General features: G+C 32.9%; 1 long non-coding RNA gene across 2 annotated transcripts; it reads right to left on the bottom strand.

Annotated features, from left to right (window-relative positions):
* Positions 1-289: 289 nt before the first annotated feature.
* LOC129296659 (uncharacterized) lies at positions 290-5,475 on the bottom strand. Of its 2 annotated transcripts, none has more exons than XR_008589855.1 (5): positions 5,223-5,475; positions 5,055-5,129; positions 4,641-4,778; positions 2,256-2,328; positions 290-335 (listed from the first exon to the last, which is right to left on the bottom strand). It is a non-coding gene; the product is annotated as an uncharacterized LOC129296659 (long non-coding RNA). The 2 variants fall into 2 exon arrangements; XR_008589856.1 differs by having other exon boundaries at positions 5,229-5,475.
* Positions 5,476-26,007: the final 20,532 nt, after the last annotated feature.

The raw sequence follows: 26,007 nt of genomic DNA, 5'->3' as shown, positions 1-26,007 counted from the left end.
GGCAGATAAAACAAAACCATGCCCAAATTGAAAGGTAATCATTAATTTCTGTATCCTCATCATATTAACTATACACAAGACAATCTTCATTCAGGCTATTCAACTTATCAGAAATTCCATCTTCAGCAACAAGTTTAGAACCTCTTATTTCTCTTGTCGCTGTGTGTGGAAAAAGTGTCATTGGACCCAAGGCAGTTGGCATCTACTCTAAAACAACTCCAAAATTCTTTCAAAGAATAATATGACAAATTTAAAAAGATAAAAGAAAAGAGAAGGTAAAGTAATTTTTACCGGCGCAACCTTTGAATCTTCTGAGGATAATGAGATAATAAAGCCTAAAAACACAAGAAGAAAGTAAAGTACAAAGAGGAACATTAGAATAAACCAAAAAACACATATTGAATCACAACTACGTAAAAACAAGGCAATTCAAAAAAAATCAAAAAAGAAATCTGATAGGATGCATTGGGAGCACAATCTGGTAGAAGTTACTGAAAAAAAAAAGGGAGAATGGCTATGAAGGCTGAGCACAAGTTGTGAATAGATAAACCTTCAGTTGTGTTTGGCCCACATTGCTTTTTCTCCTCTACAAGCTCTCACTGCCATTCTCTATTAAAAAAAAAAAAAAAAAAAAAGACGTCCAAAATTGATGGCAAAAACAGCCTCATCATCATAAGAGAAGACTAATGGAGAATGGAAAGAGAATAAGAAGGATATTGTCATACTCGGCTCATTTAGCCTTTGGCTTTATAATAACCCTTTAGATTTGCTACAGTTTTTTCTTCCCTTTATTTCTTCTGTAACTCCGTCTTCTTTTTCCCTTCTCTCTATAATCTTGCTACTGTTCTACAACAAGTAATAACAGCGTGAGAATACACTCCAACCACTCCCTTTGCCACCTCTGCGCAAAAACTCATTGGACATTTATAATTACCATTGTCAATTTGGATGTCACACCTCCAACCAGCATGTTACCACACGATCAGATACACCACCAAATATAGCCTGTCCCCAAAGCTGCAGCACACGCATCACATGTGCCATCATACAGCAGTGAAACTACTAGTGCATGGGGTTCATAAAAGTTACACTCAAAGCATTGCACAGAGATTTCCTTGACCAGCTTGACCATTGTTTTGGAAGGGTATGTTGTGCTCTTGATTAAGCATACAAATCACACCCAAAAAAAAAAACTTGGAAGGGCCAAAGGCAGAAGAAAAATGTCCGCAATAAAAGAAACCATCTCTGAAGAAACCTGATGTTATCATCGTGGAACCCTTCAATTGCCCATCAAACATGATGATAGCAACATTGTAGATTTCAAAGAGAAATTAGATGTAATTTAGGCTGCCAAGCCCATAATTATTTGAGACAATGATTAAAGGTATAACTTATGATGCAGATTTCACAACCATATTATTTCAACCAACTAAACTTATATTCCCTCTATTTAAAAAATAACACATTTTTAACCGAATCTCGCCTGCAATAAAGTAATTATTTATCTTCAAACTAACATCATCTTTCCATATTTACCCTCATTTAATAGGTGTCTCACTTTAAAATAAATATAAAGTAATTTATTTATCATGGGCACTTTTGGAAAAAGCAAAATGATTATACCTTGAAACACTAAAAATGCCTTATATTTTTTAACATTCAACTCCCTCAAAAAATGCCCTATATTTTTTAACGGAGGGAGTAGACTTTAAGAGTGCCCGAAAGCTACTTTAGTTACCATATTTAAAGTAATGTTATTGGTCCTAGCTAATGCCCCAAGATGGATTTTCTTCTTATTGATTCCACACTTTAAAACTTGAGGTCAAGTTTTCAACAACCAAGCAAGAAGAATGGAGAATGGAATGGAAAAGACTAAGAAAGATATAGTATTTGTAAACTGGGTAAAGATAAGGATAAAAATAATATTTATCAGGATAAGACTAGAAAATAATAATTTATATTAATATTGATAAATATATAGGCTTAATATTATTCCCATCTTATCTTATCTTTGGTAGGAATTAGGAGTAGATATTATCTTTTATTTATATTAGCAGTTATCTGATCAACCAAATGTAAAGCCATTAGTTGCACTAGACAACTAGGGTAAACTCAGATTGATTTGATAATAAAGTATTCAGATTATCAACAATTCCTTCTCCCACTTTAGTTCTTCTGTACCTCACCCTTTCGGTCTTTCTTCTTCACACTCACCCTCTTTCGCTATAATCTTACTATTGTACTACAAGAAATACCTTGTGTGCAGGTGGAAGTTTCCTGAAAGATCTTTCATATCTTCTGACATCCTCTTCAGAAGCATCAGGATAGCTGCATCAAAGTCAATGAATGGTAATCCAATTGCAACTTCCAAGGTTTAAAGCAGTGCGACATCAAAAGATAATAAAAAATAAAGAGCAGTATCAGATTTTATAGATGTGAAAAAAAAAATAATACCCAAATTTCAAGTTATATTAGCTTGCATTTTCATCATGAAAAAAATGCCTAAGATAAAAGATCATAATTTAAAAAAAAAAAAAAAGACAGACATGCCTTAAGAAGCAAGTACAATTCGGCCAGCTTTATACAAGTATATTTATTTGTAAATTTATGACATATGGGAGTCACTCCAATGAAGTACATAAAATGAAAAGGGAAAAACAAAAAAGAAAAAAATCACTTCCGTAAAGAAAACTGATATGACTGTCAGCTTGTATCAATAAAAGGTAAGCTTCTGTATCATACTCAAATCATTCAACAGTCAACAGAACCAGACCATGCACATGGGTCCCTGTTAATAGTAGTATGAGTGCATTACAAACAGGCTAGTTACTCTTAACTAACAGGACTCCTTTTTGTTCTCTCTCACCTAATTAATTTCTAGCTACTAGCACTTCACCAATATTTCCTCAAGTATTGAAACCCTTCTCTATATCAAGAACATCTTGTCCTTGCCACCAAAAATAATGCCAGATAAAAGAATCTCATCTTTTTTTCTGAAATTGATCAATGCTAAATTATACTAGAGAAGGCAGTATTGCAGCAAAATGAAGCAAAATATAATGCAAGTCACGTCAATTAATATTTAATAGCACACTTCATTTCAGAAAAAGAAAACACATCATTGGAATATAATACAAATGAGGCTATATTTATGTCTTTACAAATAAAGCTCCTGATGTATCTCTGTAATTCTGATAGGAGAGAAAGAGGGAAAGAGAGAAATATAGAGAAGAGAAGCAGAAAGATACAGAGAAAGGGATGAGAGACAAATAGGGATCACATTTCCATTAACCAAAGCCTATTGAAATTAGTCCCCAACCCATCTATTTATAGTCTCTCCTAATTACACTAATTAACCCGTAACTAACTTTTATTTATTATAATATCATATCAATACCCCCTCCCAAGAGAACCTGCCCTCAAAGGTCAAGAACAGAAAAATCCTAAGGTACAAACTTGAAAACCAGACAGAAGAACTTATGCTTTAAAGTCTGGAAAAAACCTCTTGAACGTGAAAGGATTACTGTCCAAGTCTTTTGACTTGAACCATTCAATGCAACATGTACATAGCCCATGCTACCACATTTCGTCGTTTTTTCTTCTTCTCTGTCCTACTTTAAGTAGGCGGTACCATTCTTGAGGGTCCCACCTTAAGATAGACATCTGTGCCCTTGACTTTTTCATACACATAAACATAAAGACTGTAACACACTCCCTGGCAAAGTGCCCACATGTGCAACAATCATTATTTCTTCTGTTTCTTGGCAACGCATGACCATAAGTCCTTGCCCATTGGAAATCCCAACTTGTGAAGAAATCTGAAGTAAGACAAGCACCCAGTCCAAGTCCCAAAATACACAAAACTTGATCATCCATCTCAACCCTTGCGTCCTATAGGCTAAATGAACAGAACCCAACACCAAGGAAAAAACAGTCCAGCGATGAAGAAGGATAAACCAGCGACGGGAAAGAAATAGAAACCAGCAACAAAGAAGAAAATGAGATAGAAGGTGACAGAAAAACCAGAGAGAACAACGAAGCTGACTTTTATAGTCTCCCCTAATTACACTAACTAAACCTTAACTTACTTTTACTTAGTATTATAACATCATATCAGTTCCATGCTTCTCTCTTAAGAGGTCAAAAATTGCTTCAACTTTTAACAAGAAAAGTATATCTTTCAGACTATATTTTATCTTTTCTCTTGGTGGCAAAACAAGAAATATTAGTTTAAAGTACTAAAAAAAGTCAAAAACAATCTCAAACTTGTACAATTTCCAGGCCTCCTTCACCTTCTACAAATTTGAAGAAATCAAATAATATCTAGTTCCTATTCAATGCTAATATCATCATTCACAGAAGACTTCATTAGAGTCAAACCAACCGTAGTCCACTCTCATTCGATGAGAAAGGCCTCACTAGTCATTTCAAAGTACTGATGACCCTAAAGTGCCACTTGCCAACCTAACCCTAGTCACTAAGGAAATCATTGTTAGCACAAATCAGTTCAACTTAAATGACATCCCAAAATTACCCAGATTATTGCTAATTAAACCGGTAGAAATGTTATCTTCCTGACAAAATAACAATGAATAACCTGCAAGAAAATTTTACTGACAAATGGATGTAGTGAATCGTACTTGAGGTAAGCACTGATTATACGCCTGAGCGATTTGATTTCTAGGGCTTCTTCAAGCTTCAATTGATGACGCTTCTCCGCGTCTTCGTCTTCCTCTACTCTAGACATCTTGTGAGGAGGACCTTTCCCCAGTCGAGCTCTGGAGTTCAATATGGAAGTTAGTGCTCTTGAACGCTCAGTAATCAGTATTTTTAAACAGTAAAATTGTATATTATCTGTAGAGTAACGAATGGAGAACTAGCCATTGCTGAAGCCTTGTTTTTTGAGGGAAAACAAAAGTGTTTTAGAACTCCATTGCTAGTGCTACCTTCTAAATTTATCATGCTTCCCAAATTCAATTTAAGCTCAAAGAAAACAGAACCCAAATTGCATCGCCCACCTTCTACCACAATCAAAACCATTAAAGTGAAATTACCTATCAAAAGAGCTCGGTAAACTTCAAATTCAGCTTGCTTAAAACTCCGTCCTCTGTGCCCCACTCACACAGTAACTAAAACAGAGGGGAAGAACAAAATTTAAACCACCCACTTCACAATACTTGATCACAGCAGAGAAAGGAGGAAGAAGAAGAATTCGAACACACATATACCAACGCAACAAAGGAAAGGAGAAAGAAGCATTATAGACAGAGAGGCAGAACAAAGGAAGGGGAACAGAAGAGTTCGCCGATTCTAACCCCCCACAGGTCGACCCGCAGCAGCAGCAGCAGCAGCAAATGGAAACTTGCGCGAGCGCGCACCGGTGGCGGAAGGAGAAGAACCAAGGATGGAAGCCACCAGCATCAACGCGCGGCGCCCACACCCGGACGTCGGCGACAGGAAGATGGAGGGTTTTCAAAGTTTATAATTTATAATTTATAATATTTTATATCATTTTTTTGAAAAATAAAACATCAAATATATTCACGAGAAAAGGAAGAAAAAAATTTCACAAGGTTAATGTTGATATAGGCGTGGTACAAGTAAAGACAAGAAGAAAAGAGTGACATGCTTGTCGCTAAGTGTGAGAATAGGGGCTTATATTCCCACCTATTTCAAATCTAACTTAATTTAATTATTAAATATATTTAAGTTTAAGTTTAAGTTTTTTTTTTATTAAAAATAGGGCCATACAAAAACAAAACTCAAACAAGTTCTCCCAAACTAGATTTTCCCATAACATACCTATGCAACCAGCTAGTCAAACCCTTATGAGGCTTTTTTAGTAGTTGAACAGAGTTTAGGCTTATTCAATTAAATAGGTTAAGTTTATTCTTTAAAGTTTAATTTACGAGTTCAATAGGTCGACCTATTTATACAAACACTATGTAATATATTACACACACATCATTTTCACAATTTGATTTTTAATCAATCTATTTTTTTATTTTTAATTATGTTTTCAATCAAATTAGACTTATATATTAATTTTAATGTTATTATTTTGTTATTATATTATATTGTAATTGATAAATCCCTTTAATTATTATATATTATAATGGATAAATTAGGTTATATATTTTGTACTAATAGCCCTAAGGTATATTTGAGACATTCAAAATTAAAATATAAGTTTATTTAAAAGGTCTACTTTTAAACAAGCTTTTAAATAAACTTTCAAGTCAGGTCAAGCTTTAAGCAAGCTCAAGCTTGAGTCATAAAAAAAACCTTATCTAAGCTCTAAGCCAAGCTCAAGCCTCTAATTTATCACACAAGCTTAAGCCTAGTTGACCAAAGTCTAGCTTAACTTAACCTATTTTCACCCCTACTTGTTGTGATAATACTTAGGTTTGTATTGATTGAAAATTTGAGTTTTTTCATTCAAAAAAAATAGTTTTATTCTTTTTAACATTAATCCTGGTATCTAAATATTTCCCCAAAGATTTGAAAATTGTATCTCCAAATGATTAGAGATTGCTCGTCGTTATTAACGGGGAACGACAGGGCTAACAATGGAAGAAGATTTTTGAACAAAAGCTCTTGCCCTGGCCAAGAACAAAAGGTTCTTTTATTTTTTTGATAAAAGGAGGCAGCCTGCTTAAGGCTAGGGGTTATTATTACAATCAGCTAATAAAAGGGGAAAAAGCATTATACCAAACCCTGGCCAGCTATTGAGCTCACGTTTAGCTAGCTTATCAGCAATAGCGTTTGGCACGTCTACATATATATGTCACACTGACAGTGCACACTCTTTAAAGAAGGTCTTAAATCTCGTCGACTAACTGATTAAGTTGATGGCATGAGCATGGTTCTCTGCTAATAAGTTGAATGGCTTCAAGAGAGTCACTTTCAACATTAACCTTTCTATATCCCAGGTCCCAGGTTTCCTCCAGTCCTATTAATATCGCCCAAAGTTCAGTTTCTAGACTATTAAATCCAATCTTTTCATGGATAAATCCAGATATTAAGTACTTGGAATTATTTCTGATGATTCCCCCACACCCTCCGTGTCTGTCCTTTGGGAGAAGGCGTCGTCAACGCTAATGCTGATCCATCCTAAAGGTGGCACTCCAAGTAGCGAACCTAGGCCCAATAACGTTACCTGATAGATTTACTCCAGCTAAGGAGTTCTTCTGTTTGATCATGCTAGAGAGGACAAAAAGTGCTTGGGCATATATGGACTCATTACTGCTAGTTTCATTCTCAAAAATATGCATGTTCCTTCTTTGTCAAATGAGCCAGCAGCACATAGAAAACATATTACACCAATTCGAATGCATCTTGCTACCTCCATCATTCAAGCTCCATCTAAGCCACTGAGAGAGATTTAAGTCAAAGAACATAGCTAGATGACTAGGTCAAGCCAGACGGCACCAAAGTTGATGCGTCTCTGGACAATCTCGAAGCACATATAGTGAGTTTTCCATGCAGTTTGGCCACCACGCACACTGGTCATCTGTGTTCATTTTTTTATTTTTACATGCCTCATTTGTAGGCAATCTCTTGTGAATAACAAGCCACATAAAAGACTTGCACTGTTGAGGTAGATTCAATTTCCAAACTCTTCCCCATATTTTATCCTCTATTTGATCCTCTTTCAATAGTTGACAGTATGCTAACTTCATTAAGAAGTCACCATGTTTTTCCCATTTGCACTTTATGTGCTGCCCACCGTTAAATAACTCTATACCTTCAAAATTTGAGACATATCTAGGATATTGAGAGGAAGAAAATAAAGAAAGATGAATTGGCATTCAGGCATGGTGGGCTGTACTCAACGGTTCAACAGCGCTGTCTTCTCCTTGCTCCCACCAAGGGCCACGTGTCTTTCCTGATTCAGCAGCCCCACGTGGCCACATCTCTCGCTGTCCATCTTCTTTAATTTCTTCGATCAGATCATCGCTGCAGCGTGTGGTCCGCATTCGTTCATAATAAATTAGAAAGATCCGTTTTTTACAATTTTGAGGGATTTCGAGAGGCCATAATACATTTTTCTGGTATAACTAGGATTTTGTAATTAAAATGGCCAATTTTCAATCATCTGGAGCCTTTATTGTGATGATTAAATGGGACTGCGAAAATCAGTTTGTAAAACTGTGAATGAAATTAATTAGACACTGGCTGATGCGAAACCGAATGGCTACTGTAGATGGACCACACCTCAGAGAGGCCGTATCCTTTGCAGACCAGGGAAGCTCACTTGACTACACGTTCTTAGAGAAGCCCATAACAGGTACAGATTTTTTCTCGTCAACGAGTCATTGCTCTCTTTCCTTCTCGTACGCATCTGCCATAAGCTCTTATAGAGTTATAGTTATTTATTTCCTCATCTTTGTTGAAAAAATATTTTTAATATCTTATAATTATTAATATTATTTAAACATTTGAATAAAATGCATAAAATTTCACCAAATTTTGAAGCAGTTATATATGATCTCTTACCTTTTAAAATTTAAAATTAACACTCCTATCTTTTAATTTTGTTTTTCAAAGCCCTTGTTGTTAACTATATTATTTTTAATTAAACAGTGAGACATATCTAGGATATTGAGAGGAAGAAGACGTTCTACACACAAGTTCTCTAATATGCTTGCTTCTGAATTTGGAATGTTTACGTCTGATTTCGGTTTATTATTTCCAAACAAATTTCATGTTTAAATATCTATAAGCTTTGATCAGTGTTGGGGACATATGCCTGTTTTATCATTTAGATGCTTGCATTTCATTAGAATTCTTGGGTATGGAATTTGGCTTTGTTTGGTGTTTCTGGAAGCATTCTTGCCATGAACACTGTAAAATTTACATATGTTCATGTATGGCTTGATGGACGCAAACGTGTGAAGAAGAATGATAAGGAGATTGCAAATAAAATTTTTGCTTGCTATTGTAATTAGCCTAATTTAATTTTAGGTATAATCTCATTATAATTTTATCTCAGATAATGAAAGAATTAATGTGATTGTTAGACAGGGTTTTTGAATATGTTTTTAGCCTAAAAGGATATGTGGATAGGTGGTGGCTTGGCTTTGATCCTTATACTGATAGAGCCCCTTTATCTATTTGTAATGTCTCAACATGATTCTCTACCTTCTTTATCTATTTGCATGCGCATTATGTTATCACCAGATGGGAGTTCCATTTCTGATGAATTTTCAATTTTGTAATTGACATCTAATGAAATAAGAGAGTATATATTTGTTTGTTATTTATCTTTCGTGTGAGATTTTGAAAATTTCTGCAGGCATTTAAAATAATCTCATATCGTGTAAATTAATAAGGTTTTGCAGATATGAGAGCAAAACTTGTATGTTAATATGGGTTTCAAAGGCCTATCATAAAAATTAACTCTCTTTTTTATAATTCAAATTAATAAAATATTTAAGTCTCACATGAGATTTCAAGAATCTTCGTAAAGACTTAAATTAATCATATCAAGTATAATATTAAAAAAAGGTTAACAAATTAAAAAAAGGTTAAAGTAGAACTTGAATTTGGATTTAGGGTAAATCTAAATTTATATATTTTTAATTACTCAAATAATGAATTTGACTCAAATCCAAATTTACATGTATTCAAGTATAATATTAAGTGATTTTGTATTCCTAAATTGGTAAAATGGATACTTTTAAGATGTTCTCATTGCAGTGGTATTAGGTATGGACGAATTTGTGGAATATATTCACAAATTAGATTTTCGTTGCGTGTTGAACTTTGATGGCACTTGCAAACAAAACAGATTGGCGATAAGCCGACTTCCACAGTGGCATGGACGGATTTGTTATCATATATTTTTATGCATTATGAGTGGAAAAAACAAATCTCACTCACAGAATGACAAATGTTAATGGTGGGGGAAATTTTTAAAGTCTAGGGCATATGCCATGAACAAACAAATTGAACTTGAAAAATTACACACACACGTCTAAGCATAAAGAATATGTATCGCGGAAAGTAGAAATTATCTCCATGAGACATCGATGGAGAGCAAATGATAGACTTTTCACATGAATTGAGTGAGTTTTGATTATTTTTGAATGGATGAAGAAAACTATATCTTAAAATGTTGATAGTGAATGTTGAAGAATGGCATGCTTGCGTCCTAAGGAAAGCGCGGATTCCCTGGAACTTTTTGACAGAATTAGAAAGGCTTCCATGTGGAGACGCATGCGCATGCAATTTAGGAAGAGTGCCACTATATATATCACAAAAAATAAGTTCCAGGGACATCAAAATTCTAAAACGTCGGACATTGAAAGACGGGATGAACGGAAGAAGGAGGCGAATGGATTTTATTTGACGCTGCTTATTAGAATAATCTCTGACTGAGATAAGTCAAGAAAGGGAAAAGAAAGATGATGGCCGGAGGATGTGACGAATTGGCATTCAGGCAATTAGAGGTGATTTTTTGGGAATAGATGAATTGTATGAAGAAATTTTCGTAAAGACTTAAATTAATCATATCATCGTGTGGGATAATAAGTCCTCGCAGATGTAGTGATTTTCAATTTTTATAATAAATAAATGATTTTTATAAATAATCATATAATACACAATTTAAAAAAATTAATTAGTCAAATTAATGCATTTAAATTGTAATCATATTTACTGATTATATCTTTTAGTCATGTGAAATTTTTGAATCTCCGTAGACTTTTAAAATAATCGTATTATCATATGAGTCAATAAGACTCTGCAAATATAATGATTAAGTTTTTAAAATATATATAAATTATATATTAAATCAATCAAATAAATTTAATTCTTTTATCGTGTGAGATTTTGGAATTTCCACAGATATTTAGGATAATTATATTACCGTATAAGCTAATAAAGCTTTGCAAGTATGATGATTAAAATTCTTTAAAAACATATATATACATGCTTAAACAAATTATTGCTAACACTTAAAAATATAAATAAATTAAATTGCTAAATTCTTTTATAGTGTGAGATTTCAGAATCTCCGCAGATATTTAGAATAACTGTATTACTGTATGAATCAATAAGGTTCTACAGGTATAACGGTTAAATTCTCAATAATAAAACATAAAAAATATATATTTCTAAACTCTTTTCTTTTCTTTATTTCAAAAATTCAAAAAATTGAGAAAATAATTAAAATTAAATCACTTTTTGTAATTTAAAACACACATATCAAAATTTAGAAATTGTTTTATTTGCAAAATGGTGAATTATTTTTAATTAATTTCTCTTCAAAAAATATTTTCACCAACAACTTTTAAGGCCCAAATTACGTGGACTTTGATCCCCATTATAGGATACGTAGGCCTCTAAGTCAGATTTTGAGTTAAGTCCTCCCTTGTAAATAAATAAATATTTGTCACTTAATTCTATCATTTTTATATCAAATACATGAATATAAAAGGAATAATTAAAATAATTATAAAACCATATTAATAGAGCATAACAAACTTTAGGTAACCGTTCTAACGAACGGGTGCATAACAAACTTTAGGTAACCGTTCTGACGAATGGGTGCTGTGGAGTGTGTAACACTTTTCCCACACTCAACTGACTCTTGAACCTATTTTCTGTTTTCGCAAACCATCCTTATCCTCCTTTAATTTGTTTTCCAAGATTTACTGCAAAATTTTGGTGGCGACTCTCATTCCATTCGGTTCCCACGCAAAGGCCAAAACCTCCGCTCACGTGTAACATCCTGATTTTTTTAGATAAAAAAAATTGTTGTGAAATTTAAGTTTTTATTTAAAAATAATAATAATAGGAATTTATATTATTTGAGGTTATTTGAAAATAATAATATGGTTAGAAATTTAATTATGAATTAAAAACTTAGGTTTAAAATTACATAAGAAATGTTTAGTTAAAATATAAATATTAAGATTTAAAATATATATAAATAATTTTTTTTGGTGTGAGTTAAAAAAAGAAAGTAAAAAAAAAAGGAAGGGGGTTTAGTCCCACATCGGGTAGATGTGGGAAGGAGAGGCGCCTCCTCATGTATAAAAGGAGGAGGCGCATCAGTGGAGGAAGCAGAAGAAAAAGAAAAGTTTATGCAATTTGTGAAAATTGTAACTAATGACCTAAGATGCAATTTGTGAAAATTGCAAGTAATGGCTCAAAGGTTTAAATAATTAAATTCAGACCTATAGTTTTTTAATATAATTTTGGGACCCACAATTCCATTTTTATATTATTTTTCTCTCTTCCTTTCACGTTGCTCGGCGTTTTCTCGCAAGGGAGATTATTTTCTTTTTCTTCAGGTATGCTCCAACTTTCCTGTTTAGATTAGCATTTAAAAATTTATTTAATTACAAAATTAATTTATAGTTATTTTTTAAATAATATTAGCTTTCTAGTGATATGATTATTTTGTAAGATAGAGTAAATATTCTAATTAAAATTTTTCTATAGGATAGTTAATCTAATGATATGATGGATTAAAAATATAGGTTAAAGCTCTTAGGGATATAATAAATATTATAGAATATTTTTTTGAGGTTGAAACTCATGTTTAAGAATTTTTGAGTTAAAATCTAGATCTATATTGTTGAATTTATGTTAAATATGAGATGTAGGGATGAACTTCTAATTATTTAAGTATGAATAGTTATTTTTGAGGTTATAGAAAGGTGATTTGAGGCCTCAAGATAATTTTAAAATTTTTAATTTATTTTTGAATGAATTTTTAGAATATAGATGGATGAAATTGTGATATTAGAAGTGATTTGAGGCTCAAAAATAGTTTATTATGGTACGAGAATTTTAGAAAAGAATTTGAAAAGTTAAATGAGGCATAAATCTTAAATTAGTGTCAATATGGATTTTAGATCTAAGATTTTCTAACTCTTTAAATTAGAGTTATTTATTAATTTCAATGTAAAATTAATATACAGTATTGTGAAATAATTATGTAGATTATATTGACAAAGATAGTGGTGAAAAAAGAGTTGTGAAGGGGAACTTGTTATTCAAGACACAAGGTAACCATTATTAATGTATTGTGATGGGTGTGTTTGTGAATGGTTATGTGTTGTTTTATTATTTAGAAAAATTATGAATTATTGAAAATAAATACTGTATATACTTGTTTGAAATTATTGCCAAGTGGGTTAAAAATTTATTTTTGTTTATCATGATGAGATATTATTGTTCGGATATATTTCTGTTCGGATATTTGAATGATGCATGACTTGTCAAGGTATTTTAATGTATGGTGTTAATGGGAATTTCTGTTCGGTTAATTATTATCACGTGGTAAGCTCTCATTAGACCTAATGAGTGGCGTGTCGCTTGGTCCAACTCACCTTTGGCCTGGTGATTTGGCGTCCGAGCATGGCGAAAGGAGGATATAAAGTGCAGTCATGCAATTAAATACTTGTTCGGTTTGTTTGAAAATATTGTTCGGTTAAATGTTTTGTGTGCTGGTAACATCTAGAAGTTCATGTTATTTCATCACATTTTCCTTAGATTCTAATCCATTTTGGTTCAATTGTATATGTTTTTATTGCCCAAATTAGGAAAATGTGCATTTTGTTTTCGGCTTATGTTCTTGGCTTTAATTTGATATTTTTAGCCTAATTTCATGTTATTTTGATTAGAAGCATTTCTGGAGCTTTGTGGATGTTTTTGGAAGGCTTTTGGATGAAGAAATCAAGAGCAAAATGAATGATTTTTGTTAGCTGTAAAAACAGTGCAAAACTGCCAAAGTCGTCTCAAAGTCGTGACTTTCGTTCGCAACTTTCGTCGCTGTCAGAAAAACGCTGCGTTTCATTTATCAGAAATTAATTGGCTAGGACACATATAAGCTGAGAGCTCGACCCAGAACGTATTCTTCAGACTTTTAGACACTTTTAGAGCTTGGTTGTGCTAGGGTTTGGGCATTGGAAGAGTTGGGATTAAGAGATTGAAGCTTTGAAGACATTTGGAGCTCATTTTCTTTGGTTTTTCTATTCCTCTTCCCTTTCCTCTTTTGTAATCTGAAATGGGTCCACTTATTTTGTATATTTGTAGCTTGTGGATGATTATGAGTAGCTAAACCCTTTGTTCTAGGATTATTTGGAACCCTTATATGGATTAACACTATATTTCTCCTCTCTTTTTGTGATTAATGATATATATGTGTTTATTTTATTCTTTCCTTAATGCTTTTACTTGATTGGCCACCATTTTGATGTTGGGTTCACTTAATTGATGCTTGAGAGGGCTAGGTTGAGTGTAGAACTTGGGTAAAATTGCGTAAGAACTTGATATTTGTATGTTGAATGGATGGTTTTGCTAGTAAGATAGAGATATACTTGCTAGCCTTACATAGCCACATTAGGGTTAGTTTTTAAAATTGAGTTTTATTAATTGTAACAAGAGATTGTGCAATCAATTTAACTAAACACTTGTTCATGACTTGAGAGAGCTTGTCCAAGTATTTTTAGAACCCTAGGTTAGCACTTATTTTCATTAAAAGCATTTATGAGATGAGGTAATTTTGGTGTTATGAAATGCAAGGGGGACAATTAATCCTAGGTCCTAAATTGTGTTGGAAGTTTGTGAATCGCTCACTTTTCTTTATTTTCTAGAGTTAATTTCATTTGCAAAATCATTTTCACCTAACTTTGTGTAGCTCAACTTGATCAAATTTACTTAGTCTTTTGCTTGATCATTGTTTTTGAACAAATCCTTGAGGGAACGATAGTTTACTTTCATTATATTACTTGCTACGATCCGTACACTTGCGGTAAGCAACATGTGCCCACTTAGCAATCGCATGATTAGTTACATCCGCATGCATCATTACATATTAATTTTTGGTTATTGGGACTTTTAAATCTCATTCCCCGTGGTTAAAATTTTTACAGGAGCGAGTCCAGCTGAGAAAGCACCAGAGGCATAACTTTTGTGTATGAGACACCATCTTTTACGCTGCCTCTCATTTTGTATTATGCAATGTATCTTGTGCCAACTTAGGACATTTCTTATTTTGACAACATGTAAACTTTAATCCTTTTTTATTAAATGCATTTATATGACCAAGAGGATTATGTTTGTCCCTCTTGATTCATAACCTGATTTAAATATCATGCCATGAGGATCCTGTCTGTCCCTCATGGTTCTAATTGCTTTTTGAGATATTTTAAGACCTGTTGTAGATTGTCTTAGATGTACCATGGTAGAAACTTTTCTACCATGATAAGAGTATGATAAGGGTTCAATGAAAAAAAATGATTTATTGAATTAATAATTTGCGGAAAAAATCGGTTTGTAAATTTGAGGGTGTTACATCACGTGTCGTCTGCGTCGCATTTCTCAGACACACATCATTGCAAGAAACTAAATGGATCCTCTTTTTGTCTTTTATTAATCGCCAGATAAAATCTATGTTCATTCGATCAAGGCTCTCAAAAGTATAGGTAAGTAGAAGTGATGTTTGCATGGTGTAGCCTGGTATCGCAAAGCTAATCAAGGTAACAAGAGTAGTACTCCCTGTTAACGATAGTGATGTGGCTTTCCAAGAAGTAAGTCTCTTCTTTACCTTATCCACAACATTAGAAAAAGTTTCTTTGTTTACTCTGGAATCTTCAAAGCTAAGCCAAAAATTTTCAAATATTCTTAATTTACAAACATATTATAACTCAAGCGTGGTATAAAAAATGATAAGACAATAATTAGAGGCTACTTTAGATAAATTTGGTAAATTGGATTTTGGAAACATTTGAAACAATTTCCCATTACAAAAGACCCTATCAAATCATTCCAAGATCAGATCCTTTCTTTTGCAATTATTGGTCCAACTTAATTTGGGCTGTGTTGTCTAATCTTCATGAGATCGGTGAGAGTTGCATTCTTCCCAAAGAGAAGTTGAAGAAAAACCTCTAGCTGAACTAAATCTATCTAACGTTAACAAAATTTAGTTAAAATCTCTTATGAGCATTTATGGGGATGTCATTGAATTAGCAATAGAAGTAATTGAGTTCTATAATAAAGATCTATATCATGCCTTCAAAGTCCCATAAATAAAGGAAACATAGTAGGAAATTCCAGAAATAGTATTAAATCAATAATGACATTACAAAAGGGGTACAACCTATAATGACCTCCATCTTTAATTTTAATTAACCTAACTAACTGGCACCCTTAATTGTAAGAATCAGCCATGACTAAACCAGAATATTTATTTCATAAAGAAGACCAAAAGAATGGAATCCCAAAAATTATTTTAAATTCGATAGTGGAATTAAATCATGCTAGAATCAGAATGTTTAAAAACATGGCATATAAGATTTAACATTGAGAAAGGAAAGATGATGAAGAGTAGAACAATTATTAAGGAAAATTGCATCAATTCGTTGTGGCTAGGAGCACCTTTGTTGTGACCAACAATTCATTGACACACTTGCTGTAGCTTGGGTCATGTTTGCCACAACTTATGGTATAGTGACCAACTTGTTGTAGCCAACACATACTCACGCACTCGTCATTGCCACACTCATTGTTCATTGTGACAAACCTCACGTTTATAAAATAATAAAAATAGCATGCATAATTTAACTTTCAAACACACCTAATTAAACACTCGGACCTCTAATTAAGGCGATCTAAGAGTCCACACGTAGATAAATTAAAAATCACATTGACAGCCTTGGTTTCATCCAAATTCGATACAAAATGAGGATCCTAAAACACATGATGCCAAAACAAGCAATTATGTCAAAAGCACTAAAGTCAAGTGTCTCCCCTCTTCAACTATTATTATTACAATCATTTTCAAGCATAAAAATATATTCATACTAGTATTCATAATAATTTACTTGCATCCACAAGTTGAACACATTCAAGTCTCCCCCCTAGAGCTTACCATCGACTAAGAGGGTACTAAAACTAGAAGTAATTAACAAATCTCTCATTAAAAAATCATAACATAGACCTACATAATACTTGACCCAATTCAATGCATATAAAGTCTATGCTAAAATGCTCAAATCATCATCATTATAGGCTATACACAAGCAACAATATAATTTATGCAATGACTTCTAATGTTGGCAGTGGAATATCTAATTACACATTAAAAACTAATAGAGACATTACAATTATTAGTTGTCTTTAACTTTACCCGTCTCTCTTTGTCTTGAACCCAGAGCATCTCTTTAGAAGAATGTTAAACCACAGGGGTTAGATTATACAATTTTAGAAACCAAACACATAAATTCAAGCATATAATTGTGTGGCACATAGAAGCAAATTATGTATACAATCGCATTTAGCAATTTCACAATTAATCAACATGTATCTCATGATAATGTGTACGCGCATATATATATATATATGCATATTTATTACCACAAAACATATACAACAATAATATTAATAATACATGATCATGCTCCACCCTTATTACTTTTCTTATATTTTTTGACTGAATCCATAGGCTATCAAAACATATAAGACTAGTCTGTGTAACATCCTCGATTTTAAACTAAATTAATTGAGCTTGATTAGATTAATTAAGTGTATTAGCAAGGTGTATGGCCAGAGAGGCCTAACGGGCATGTTTGATTGTCATTTTCAGCCCTAGAAGCAGGTTTGAAGAAGAATCGGGTCACCCAAAAATGAAAAGAGGGAGAAATCTAAAGGGCATAATTTTATGCCACATGCTGTAACTTGTGGATTAGGCCGCCACGGTGCATGCATGCTAACACACCTGGGAAGCCCTCTCTGTGCTATGTGCCGCAGCACATGGACACTTCTTTGCAAAATAAGATCACTAACTGATGCAATAGAAAAGGGAGAAAACAAAGATATATGAAGTAGGGACGAAAATGCTCTGCTAGGCTTGACTAATTCAACTATTGGGAGTGTTTTGGAGCTCATAAACATCAAAGGTAAGCTTCCTACACTTAAATCCTCCTTCCTTCTTCCATTTTCTTGATGTTAGAAGTTAGGGTTTAGTTAATAATGATGATTTTTGGTCCATATAAGCTATAGGTCCGAACTCATTGATTTAAATAAAGTTAATGGAAATAGATTGAGCTAAAGAAACTTAGTATTTATGGGTTTATGTAGATTAGTGGTTGAGGAGCAATAAATATGAGAAACTTCCATAAATATGTTATTTAGGGAAAATGTGGTCATATTAATGACCATTAAAGAGCTCAATGATGTTAATGAGGGTTAAAGGAAGCTAAGAAATCTTATAGGCATTTTTATATGTGTGTAGAATGAATCTTGAGCTTGAAGAAGTGTTCAGTTAATAGTGAAAAATTAGTCCAAAGGTGAATATTGATTAATTTCATAGTGACTGATTATAGAGTAATCATTTTGGCACCATTCAAACTTCTTGAAAGCTTTGAAAGTGAGTATTTGAGAGGTGAAACCTTTAACCTCTCAAAGGTTTGAGGTAATTAAGGGAATTCTAACTTGTACTTTTGTATATTAATTAGTTTAGTGATTGATATTTAATAAGTGAATTGTGTGAGATTGATTAAAATGTAAATGTGGCTTGTTTTGTTTAAAGAGCCCACTATAAAGTAGTGATTTAATGGAGTTCAATGATTGTTAATATGTGAAGTACAATGATTGTAAAATCATAGAGTTTAATGACTTGTTAATTAGGGGTTCAATGATGTGAATTGTGAGTTAAATGATTAAACTAGAGCTCAATGATGCAATTTATGAATGAGAAGTTCAATGAAATAGATAAGTAGAGTTCAATAAATTGATTGGGTATGTATTATATGATTGTCCTATTTAATGATTGGGCATAAAGATGAGTAAATGTTTACTTGTAATAGTGCATATCTATGCATCACATAATCATGAGAGGTAGGAGTTCACTTAAGAAGAGGAGTAAAAAATCAAATTCATGTGGTAAGGCTTCCATCCGAGTTGATGGCTTGCCTGGATTATTTATATTCACATTGTTCCACTTATTTAATGAGAAACTATCTCACTAGTTCAACGAAAGACTCAAACCTAGCTAGTTATTCACTGGTTCAACGAGAAAACTAGTTTAGAGAAAATGACACCTCACAGTATGAGAAACTAAGAGAAACTGTGTTCCACAAGTGAGTCAAGTAAAACATGGCCAAGTAATCTCCTCACAAGTGTTTAGGCTAGGAAAGTATTGGGGTATAGGCTATTATAATGTACTATAGCCCACGGTTTTATATTAAAGAAATAAGAAAGACATAAGGGAGGTGTGCTCATACATATAGTGAAAAGGGGCACATAGTTATATGTATTGTGACCCCAATATTGATAAATGCTAGTATAACTTGGTTTCATGAGAAATTATGTTGATAAACTATGTGATTAGTTATTTTCTTATATGAAATGGTGCTCACGAATCATGATACTTTGAGTATGTGCATTTATGCTTGAAAATGTGAATTTTATGTTCTAAAGAATGATTTATGATTTGAAATCTCATTGTAATTAGTCACTTGCATTTGAATTAATTGACATGTATTAGTATGAGTTAGTTGGATCTTAGTTACTGAGTGGTTATACTCACCCTATTATCTTGAATATTACAGGAAATAGCTCAAGAGAGCTAGACAGAGAAAAACAACCAGAGGCTTAGGACTACAATCCTATTACTAGGCCTCTTTTATTTGAGTTTTTATGTGTATGTGACAATTGAAATTGCCAAATCCATTTTGGTTCTTACTTGCATTATGTGTTTTGTGAGTTATAAGTGTATTTTGGGCCTTAGGAAGTGAGTTTATGAAATGTGATATTTATGATAGGGCCAAAATACTAATGCAAGTAAGAGTTAGCCATATTGTGTGATGCTTATGAATTATTTGATGAAAAAGGTGATTGAACTCCCCCTTTTATGTTTTTAAATTAAGGGGTTGAGTATTGAAATTATGAGTTATAAGTGTTTGATATGATGTGATGCGTTGCACTGGTTAGTTTTAGTGTATTGCATATGGTTCAAGTGGTGTTAATGGCTCTTGATTTTTTATGAATGAGTTAGACAATTAATTTTGTGAAAAATTAAAAAAAATACAAGTTTTGAAAAGAGTATCTAAATTTTGAATGCATAATAATTTGGTTATGAAACCAAAGCCGTTAGCTAGGTCTTAGAAAGAATTTCCCATAGACATTTAGTTTGCGTCAATCGAACGTCAGATAGAGGGTTGGGGCTTGTTAAAAGTTACCCCAAAAGCTATCAATTTAACAGAAAAAATCTGCTGCCATGGAATGTGCAATGTGCCATGGTGCATGGCACAAAGGTGAACAAGCCGAGGCGGACACCCCAATGTTGCTAAACCACCTTGTTTTTTGATTCTTTTGCGAATGCACTAATTTTGAAATGATCTCATGCTTTCGTATAGTTGTAAACTCTACTTTATCTATTTCAAAATCTTTGGAAATGGTTTTAATTTTGAAAAACTAGAGATTCCAACTTTTTCACCTATTTACAAACTTGGTATTATTGCATTTACCTTAAACCAATCTCTTTAACTATGGAGATTTAGAGTTAATTATAGATTATAGAAGGAGGATTTTATAGTTTGTATGACTGAATTAGCCTCGCTCTCCAATTGTAAATGGTGACACAACCAATATCTTATACTTACTTTTGAATCATGGATTCCCCCATTCTGAACTCATGGGTTGACAATTTGCCCAGTCCAAGGTAATAATCAAGAACCAAGACATTGAGGCATCATGGTGCTAGTAAGTACCATGTGGATTTCTATAACGCCCTAATCTCTCAAGTGAACTCTCACCCATTTGTGATCATACAATATGCTCATTTTACTCAATGATTTGTCATACATGTAAATTTAATTAGCTTATCTCATAATCAAGCACTTACTATTAAGATAGGAATAAATAACTAATATTTAAACATCATGCCAATATCATAATCTCGTGCTCAAGGACATAGCTTCATCATGTTCATTATAACCAATATTTAACATTATGCTATAACTATTCCTTCCCTTAACACATATTTATATCATCATGCTCATGCTCGTTCATGCAGTCTTTATGGAAGCTATAGATCACAATTCCTCGTCGACATATTCTTAATCTTAATCAGACATTCAGATTATCAAATTCATGTCCAATAAATCATACATCCATAGCCATCACATTCATGATTATCGTTTTAAGTATAATGACATGCTATAGCTATAATCATACCTCACTCGTCACATAATCACCCTCATGCTCAAAAAATCACATATATATTATCATGTTCAATGACTTACATCCAATCACATACTCATCATTCAATCATGTTTAAGTAACAAATGTAAATCCCATTCAATCATGCGGAACACATCTTCATCTTCACCAACTCATTTTAAATTAACCCAATTCACACAACAGTCAAACAAATTCAAGATTGTAGACAACAAATATATAAACTTCTGATTACCTCAACTCTTAGTTTACCAAACCAAGAATATACTTGAGTCGCCACATAATCCTCTAATCTTGAACAAGAGCTCCAATAGTAGTCAATTTACAATTTACAATCATCATACATGATTGATGACTAATTGTCATTAATTAGCCCTTAATCACGATTAAGACCTAAGGCCTTAATTAGTGATATTAACAATAAACAATTCCACTTTTAACCTCCATTAACTTATTTAACCATCATTAACCTTAGGTATTACTGTTAACCTATTGCATGAGCTTAAACTTAGTTAATAAGTGCTAATGTTAATCTTAAACCTATTATTAACAACTCTAATCGCCATCATTAGCCTAAACTAATGATTAGAAATGCAAATAATCATCATTAGACTCCATTAAAGTCATCTAAATGACTGCAACTTGGCCCTAGATTCGGACCTTCACTCTCCAGCTTATAAACTTCCAGAAAGAAGCACAAATAAGGTAGGAGAAAAGCATAGAAGACTTACCTAACGATTTAAAGGCTTCAAAACACTCTAAATACACACCAAAATGGGACCCTAACAAAGCTTTCACTCCTCCTTCTCTATTTTTTCTCAAACTTGCCTAAAATTTGATAGTTTTTACAACAAAATTGGGTTTTAAAATTAGGTTGCGACAAACAGTCGAAAACGAATAGCTTTACTTAAGTTCAACTTTTTAAGCCCAACTTAGTCCAATAATATTTCAAACTTTACTCTTAATTCTTTAAAGGATCTTTAGGCCATCCAATCCAATTATTAACTTCTTAGTACCCCGATTAATCAATTACACTGCTTAATTAATTGATTTAACCTTTAAATTAATTTTGAGACGTTACACAATTCAAAATAACAAGTTCTAAGGAACCTTTTCAAGCTATAACTATGCCCCCCACCCTTATTAATGGCATCTAGGCAATACAAGAAATTCTTGTTTTCTTTTCCTTTTTTTCTTTTTCTTTTAAAAACTAAAATGTTAAGTCCCATAAATGACACTGTTGATTGGCTTGTTATTTTTTATTTTTACAAATAGATAAAAAAAATTTAATTAAACCTGCTGGTTCAATTAATTTGATCAAATATCACCCTAGTATCCATTCTTTGGAGAAATTTGGAACCAATTCGAATGGTAAAAAAAAAAAACTTGACTTCTCTCTATTTATTTTCCCTTCATTTCCTCTTCACTCCCCATCTCAACTTTTGCATTAAATCAATTAAACTATAAACCATTCAAACTGGATTTTTTAAATTTCTAAAAAATTTGTAATTTTTTAAAATTCAAATCATATTTCTATATATAATTAATATAGATTTACACATCATAAGCATTGAAAAAAAAACGATTATATTTTTACATTTTACCTATACTCAGCTTATTAATTATTTCATTGTTTTTCATTTGAAACCAATTTTTTTAAAAAAAAATTGTTATTAGTTTGTCTTTCTTATTTAAAATAATTAGGATACATTTAAAATCTATTAATTTAATCAAAACCGATAAGAGTGCACTTCAACCAAGATTATTTACCCTTAAACCAATACTTTATCTGGTTTGATGGCCAATATGATTTTTAAAGCCTTTTAGCTTTTTAATTCAACAAGCATGATTTTGTACGCTTGAACCTAAACCCACTGAAAATTAGGTATGTGACTTTGATTAATATCTTCAAGGCCTTATGAGATTTAAAACAAAAGAAAACAAAACTTCGACAAAAACCTATGCAAGTATATATATGCTCAAATGTAAAATCAAAACAACAACAACAAACAACAACAACAAGCCTTTATCCCACTAGGTGAGGTCGGCTACATAGATTGCAAGACGCCATTGTGCTCTATCATTTATCAAGCTTTTAGGAATATTATTAATTAAGAGATCGCGTTCAACAATTTTCAAGAGTGTTCTCTTAGGCCTTCCTCTACCCCTCTTAATCGGACTTAAAGTTATATGTTCCATTCTTCTCATTGATGCCTCCCTTAGTCTTCTTTGTACATGCCCAAACCATCTCAACCGATTTTCTACCATTTTTTCCTCAATAGGTGCTATCCTCACTTTTTCATGTACGTGCTCATTTCGAATTTTATCTTTACGTGTATGTCTGCACATCCATCGTAACATTCTCATCTCTGCTACTCCAACTTTATGCTCTTGCTGTCCCATTAGAGCCCAGCATTCACAACTATATAACATTGCCAGTCTGATAGCAGTGCGATAAAACTTTCCTTTAAGTTTATTAGACACCTTACGGTCGCAAATAACTCCTTTAGCTTTTCTCCAATTAAATCACCCAGCTTGAATCCTATGTGAAATATCTCCACTGATTTCGCCATCATTTTGAATAATGGCTCCCAAATATCTAAACTTTTTCACTTATGATATAATTTGATCTCCCAATTTCACTTCCAAATTATTGTCGAATAGTCTCTTATCAAATTTATAATATAAATATTCCGTCTTACTCCTACTCAGACGGAAACCTTTCGACTCCAATGTCCTCCTCCATAACTCAAGTTTGTAATTAACCTCTTCTCTTGTCTCTGCTATAAGAACTATATCATCTGCGAAGAGCATACATTTGGGAATTTCCCCTTAAATATGTTCCGTCAAAACATTTAAGATCAAGTTGAATAGATAAGGACTCAGAAATGATCCCTGATGTAGTCCAATCTTTATAGAAAAATCCTTTATTTGACTACTAGATGTTCTTATACTAGTTTTTACCCCCTCATACATATCTTGTATGGCTTTAATATAAGCAATCCGTACTCTCTTTTTTTCCAACGCTTTCCAAAACACTTCTCTTGGTATGCGATCATAAGCTATTTCCAAATCAATAAAAACCATGTGTAAATCTTTATTTTTACAACGATACTTTTCCATTAATCCCCTTAATAGATAAATCGCCTCTGTATTTGATCTACCTAGAATAAAACCAAACTGATTCTCAGAAATACTTGTCTCCAATCCCAACCTGTGCTCAATTACTTTCTCCCATAATTTCATTGTGTGGCTCATGAGTTTAATCCCTCTATAGTTAGTACAATTCTGAATTCTCCTTTATTTTTATAAATAGGAATTAATGTACTTCTCCTTCACTCATCAAGCATTTTCTTGAACCGTAAGATCACATTAAATAACTTAGTTAACCATCTCACCCCTTCTTTACCTAAACATTTCCACACTTCGATAGATATACAATCAGATTCGTTGGCTCTACCATTTGCTATTTTCTTAAGAGCTTCCTTTACCTCCTTATCACGTATTATTCGATAGAATGACAAATTTTGTTCTCCTTCACCAGTTACTAAATCCTCCAAGTTACTATATGAACCCTCTCCATCATTGAAAAGTTTGGAAAAATAAGTCTCCCATCTATTTTTAATTTCATCATCTGTAAATAAAATTCTTCCCTCTTCATCCTTAATACACCTTACCTGTTCTAGATCCCTTGATTTTCTTTCCTTACTTTTGGCAATCTTATAAATGTTTCGTTCTCCTTCTTTCATCTCAATACTCTTATAAAATTCTTCAAAAGCTTTAGAACGAGCTTCACCCACAGCTCTCTTAGTTTCCTTCTTAGCCATACGGTACTTCTCTCAATTTTCCTCATTATTACACAAATGTATGGCTTTAAAATAGTTTATACTTGATTTTCTCCTGTACACTATTATTCCACCACCAAGACTCCTTATCTCTCGAACCAGAACCTTTTGATTCTCCCAAAACTACTTTTGCAACCTCCTGTATCTTTTTAGCCATATCCTCCCACATGATGTTAGCACTTTCCTGGGATTCCCAAATTCATTTATCCAAAAGATTTCGCTTGAAAATATCTTGCTTTTCACCTTTTAATTGCCACCACCTAATCCTTAGTGCTACTACTTGTCGACGCTTTTGGATTTTACTCATAATACACACATCAAGGACTAGGACCCTATGTTGTGTCGTTACAGCATCTCCAGGGATCACCTTACAATTTTTACAAAGTCTTCTATTTGTGTTCCTAACCAAAAGAAAATCAATCTGTGACCTTGAGGCTCCACTTTTGTAAGTGATGAGATGCTCATCTCTCTTCTTGAAACAAGTGTTGGCAATCTTAAAATCATACGCCAATGAGAAATCAAGAAGAGTTTGTCCTTCATTGTTTAACTCTCCAAAACCAAGACCACCATGCACCCTCGTATACTGACCAGCCTCCCTCCAAACAAGCCCATTAAAGTCTCCTCCAATAAAAATCTTTTCACTTTATGATATGTGTCGAATCAACCCCTCCAGATCCTCCCAAAATAATTCCTTAAGACTGGCTTCTGTCCCGATTTGTAGCGCATAAGCGCTAACAATATTAACAGTCTCACGTCCAATTATCATTTTTAAGGAAATAATTCTATCTCCAATTCTGCTAACTTCTGCAACATTCTTCTTCCACTCCTTATCCATAATGATACCTACTCCATTGCGTGCGCTTACTTTTCCTGTATACCAAAGTTTGAAACCTTGAATATCCTTAACTTCTTCTCCACGCCATTTTGTTTCTTGCAAGCAAATGTAAAATCAAAATAGACAACA

The sequence above is a fragment of the Prosopis cineraria genome, unplaced genomic scaffold (assembly GCF_029017545.1).
Source record: "Prosopis cineraria cultivar Desert tree isolate PC_DT_omini unplaced genomic scaffold, ASM2901754v1 PC377, whole genome shotgun sequence".
NCBI lineage: Eukaryota > Viridiplantae > Streptophyta > Magnoliopsida > Fabales > Fabaceae > Prosopis > Prosopis cineraria.
Note: the sequence above shows the minus strand (reverse complement) of the source record. Positions and strands in the feature narration are given on the sequence as shown.